Source organism: Hemibagrus wyckioides, linkage group LG22, assembly GCF_019097595.1.
Source record: "Hemibagrus wyckioides isolate EC202008001 linkage group LG22, SWU_Hwy_1.0, whole genome shotgun sequence".
Classification (NCBI taxonomy): Eukaryota; Metazoa; Chordata; class Actinopteri; order Siluriformes; family Bagridae; genus Hemibagrus; species Hemibagrus wyckioides.
The window spans coordinates 22,456,366-22,461,365 of record NC_080731.1 but is presented as its reverse complement, the minus strand read 5'-3'; the positions used below and the strand labels follow the sequence as shown (position 1 = coordinate 22,461,365).

General features: G+C 47.6%; 1 protein-coding gene across 1 annotated transcript in view; it reads right to left on the bottom strand.

The window, feature by feature from the left end:
• The window catches only part of spef2 (sperm flagellar 2), a 52,375-nt gene that overhangs the window by 40,890 nt on the left and 6,485 nt on the right, over positions 1-5,000 (bottom strand). The window lies entirely within an intron of this gene.

Below are 5,000 nucleotides of genomic sequence, written 5' to 3'. Positions count from 1 at the left end.
CCTGCCTTGACTCAAGATATGAACTTAAGTGACATCCCATTCCTAATCCATAGGGTTCAATATGACGTCGGTCCACCCTTTGCAGCTATAACAGCTTCAACTCTTCTGGGAAGGCTGTCCACAAGGTTTAGGAGTGTGTTTATGGGAATTTTTGACCATTCTTCCAGAAGCGCATTTGTGAGGTCACACACTGATGTTGGACGAGAAGGCCTGGCTCTCAGTCTCCACTCTAATTCATCCCAAAGGTGTTCTATGGGGTTGAGGTCAGGACTCTGTGCAGGCCAGTCAAGTTCATCCACACCAGACTCTGTCATCCATGTCTTTATGGACCTTGCTTTGGTCACTGGTACACAGTCATGTTGGAAGAGGAAGGGGTCAGCTCCAAACTGTTCCCACAAAGTTGGGAGCATGGAATTGTCCAAAATGTCTTGGTATGCTGAAGCATTCAGAGTTCCTTTCACTGGAACTAAGGGGCCAAGCCCAGCTCCTGAAAAACAACCCCACACCATAATCCCCCCTCCACCAAACTTTACACTTGGCACAATGCAGTCAGACAAGTACCGTTCTCCTGGCAACCGCCAAACCCAGACTCGTCCATCAGATCGCCAGATGGAGAAGCGCGATTCGTCACTCCAGAGAACGCGTCTCCACTGCTCTAGAGTCCAGTGGCGGCGTGCTTTACACCACTGCATCCGGCGCTTTGCATTGCACTTGGTGATGTATGGCTTGGATGCAGCTGCTCGGCCATGGAAACCCATTCCATGAAGCTCTCTGCGCACTGTTCTTGAGCTAATCTGAAGGCCACATGAAGTTTGGAGGTGTGTAGCGATTGACTCTGCAGAAAGTTGGCGACCTCTTCACACTATGCGCCTCAGCATCCGCTGACCCCGCTCCGTCAGTTTACGTGGCCTACCACTTCGTGGCTGAGTTGCTGTTGTTCCCAAACACTTCCACGTTCTTATAATACAGCTGACAGTTGACTGTGGAATATTTAGGAGCGAGGAAATTTCACGACTGGATTTGTTGCACAGGTGGCATCCTATCACAGTTCCACGCTGGAATTCACTGAGCTCCTGAGAGCGACCCATTCTTTCACAAATGTTTGTAAAAACAGTCTGCATGCCTAGGTGCTTGATTTTATACACCTGTGGCCATGGAAGTGATTGGAACACCTGATTCTGATTATTTGGATGGGTGAGCGAATACTTTTGGCAATATAGTATATATATATATATATATATATATATATATATATATATATATATATTGTGCAACAAATCCAGTCGTGAAATTTCCTCGTTCCTCGTTTAGGAAATTTTCCTAAATTTCCGTGAAATATATATATATATATATATATATATATATATATATCTGTCTCTCTCTCTCTCTCTCTGTCTCTCTCTCTCTCTGTCTCTCTCTCTCTGTCTCTCTCTCTCTCTGTCTCTCTCTCCCTCTCTCTCTGTCACTCTCTCTCTCTCTCTCTCTCTCTCTGTCTCTCTCTCCCTCTCTCTCTCTCTCTCTCTCTGCGCATGCGCGGCGGAGAGGCGAGTGTGGTGTGTGGAGTGCGTGAGAGCGGTTGGCGTTTTGCCAATTTTTTCGGCACTAAAGTGCAATTCTTTTCCGTTTAAAATCTCGGAATATTAATATACTTATTGTGTGAGTGTGAGCAAGTGTGTGCGGACAATAACTGTGTGTGTGAGTGTGTGCAGGTGTGTGTGAGTAGCGTGTCCGTGAAGCGTGGTTATGGCGGATCCAACCGCGAGGTTGTGTGAGAGTTTGACTCGCCGGCACGGTGTCCGTGTTGTGTGTCCGGCACGGTGTCCGTGTTGTGTGTCCGGCGCGGTGTCCGTGTTGTGTGTCCGGCGCGGTGTCCGTGTTGTGTGTCCGGCGCGGTGTCCGTGTTGTGTGTCCGGCGCGGTGTCCGTGTCGTGTGTCCGGCGCGGTGTCCGTGTTGTGTGTCCGGCACGGTGTCCGTGTTGTGTGTCCGGTGAGTGTAGAGGAATGTTGTTTAGCAGTCGGTAACGTGGTGGGGCATGAGAACATTGTCTCTGCCTCCAGAATGAACAGTGCCATTGTGGTGTTTCTGAATAATGTTGAGAAAGTAAGAAATCTGATTCAGAAAGGCATCATTGTTAATAATGAGCAAATACTGGTTTCTCCCCTCAGTTCCCCAGCTAAGAAGGTCATGTTGTCTAACGTCCCTCCTTTTATTTCAGATGAAGCTATCTGTAAAGAACTGTCTCGGTACGGGCGAATTGTCTCCCCCATTAAGAGAATCCCTCTTGGCTGTAAGTCCCCACTGGTTAAACACTTGGTTTCTTTTAGAAGAATGGTCTTCATAGTTTTTAAAGAAGGTGTGGAAGAGCTGAATGCCGTTTTTAAATTCAGAGTTGAAGGCTTTGACTACAATCTGTTTGTTTCTTCTGATACAGATATTAAATGTTTTAAGTGTGGAAAAACTGGTCATCTTGCTCGGGCCTGCCCCGAGAGGCAGAGTGACCCCGGTGTTTCTGAGCGACCGGGGCAGGACGCAGCTCAGTCGGCTGGGGTCGTTCCCCCTGCGGCTACAGTTCGGCCGGCTGCTGAGGGCCCCGGAGCTGCTGCTGCACCAGACCCGAAAGAGAGTGAGCCCCAAGCCCAGCCTGCAACCCAGAAGCCCACTGGAGCTGCAACAGCCCCGGAAAAGCCATGCACGGCCAAACCGGCCGCGGAAAAGCCATGCTCAGCTCAACCGGACAGGGAGAAGCCGTGCTCCACTGAGAAGAGCTCAGTGGGTTCTGGTGCAGTGCTGGAGCTGCCTGCACTGGCAGAGGCAGGCACGGAGGTGCAGAGCGAACGCCCGGAGACACCGGACACTACACCAGTGCAGGGGGACGGGGGAGACGTGGACATGGTGGATGAGCCCGTCTTTAAAGTGCCGAATAAAAGGAAAAAGCAAGGTAAGGGACGGGGAAAAAAGCAGGCAAAAAAGGACACAAAGATGGGGGAACGAGAATCAGACAGTGATGACTGCATGTCAGACTCTGTTTTAATGTTCGATTCTCAGGAAGAACAGAGTAATGTGGTGTACAGCGCTGATGATATTAAAGAGTTTTTAAGGAACACCAAATGGCAGAAAAATGTAGCATTGGAAGAGTTTTTCCCGGACCGTAAACAGTTTATTCACGACGTTAAGTTCTTCAGAAGAGAAGGTGCATTCATTGATGTTGAAATTTTCCGTCTGAAGAAACTGATCACGAGTGAATAAGGAAAACTCTGATGATGACTAATGTGGTGTTTTTTTATGGTAGAGTGGTTTTTACCCTCTGTTTAATTTTATTTATTTTATTTATTTCTATGAAAGGAGTTAATATTGCGAGTTTAAATATTAATGGGGCAAGAGAGCAAATCAAGAGCGCTAAACTGTATGAAGTTTTAAAGCAGAAGCACATTGACGTTGCCATGCTGCAAGAAACCCACAGCGACACCAGCAATGCTGCTGATTGGGTGAAGGAGTGGGATGGGTTGGTGATTTTAAGCCATAACACAACGCTCAGTGGTGGAGTCGCCTTGCTCTTTGCTCGCAGTTTTATTCCTTGTTCTTATTCAGTTGAAGAATTTTTAAATGGGAGGCTTTTAAAAGTGAAAACTTTTTATGAGAATGAGGTTTTAGTTTTTATCTGTGTGTACACTCCCACCAGTGCAGTGGAGAGGATGACGTTTTTAGATACTCTGAACAATGTCATTGCTGACTGCAACACTGCAGAAATTTTAATTCTGGGTGGAGATTTTAACTGTACTACAGATATTTTAGACCGGAACCACACAGAACCTCACATGGCTTCCCGTAAGCGCCTGTGGGAGATGGTGGAGGCCCACAACTTGAGCGACATATGGAGAACTTTTCATAAGAACAAGAGACAGTACACGTGGGCCCATGCCATAGATAACACACTCTCCCTGGCAAGATTAGATCGTTTTTATGGTTTTAAGCATCAGCTGACGTTTTTTACAAAGTGTTTTATTGTTCCAATAGGTATCTCTGACCACAGTATGGTCCAGTGTACTATTACTAAAGAGAAGGTTAAACCTAGGAGTGCCTACTGGCATTTTAACACTGCACTTTTAGAAGATGCTAATTTTAGGGAGTCTTTTATTTTTTTATGGAATTGTTTTAAACATGAGAAGGCAGCTTTTAGTTCACTTCAGCTGTAGTGGGATGTGACAAAAGCACAAGTCAAAGAATTCTGTCAACAGTACACTCTCAATGTCACAAGAGACATTGTTAGATCTCTGAAAGCTCTGGAGATAGAAATAGTGGAGCTCCAGCGTTTGGAGGCCACTGGAAATCGAGGGCATGTTGAAGCCCTCAAACGTAAAAAATCCAAAATGAACGACCTGTTAGACATTACAGCACAGGGGGCGCTGGTCCGCTCACGCTTTAACAGCGCTGCTGAGATGGATGCTCCTTCAAAGTTCTTTTTCAGTTTAGAGCAGAAGAATGGACAGAAAAGATTTATACATGCTGTGCAAACAGAATCAGGGGATCTCGTATCTGAGCCCACTGACATTCGCCAGCAGACAGTAAGCTTCTACTCGAAGCTGTACAGCAGTGAGTGGTCAGGGGCACAAGCGGTGGAGGACAGCTTCCTCATGGACCTGCCAAAGCACTCTGAGCAAGCGGCGAGAGAGCTGGACAGGGAGCTGACGCTGGAGGAGGTTCATGAGGCTCTCCAGGGGATGGAGAATGGACGGCGTCAGGTATAGACGGTCTCCCTGTCGAGTTCTACAAGGCATTCTGGGCCGTCATAGGGCAGGACGTGCTAGATGTCCTACGGGACAGCGTACGGAGAGGTGAACTCCCGTTGAGCTGCAGGAGGGCCGTCCTGACCCTGCTACTGAAGAAGGGAGACCTGACCCACCTGAAAAACTGGTGCCCGGTCTCACTACTGTGCACTGACTGCAAGCTGCTCTCAAAAGCATTAGCCTCAAGACTGACTAAGGTAATGGAGCAGCTCATT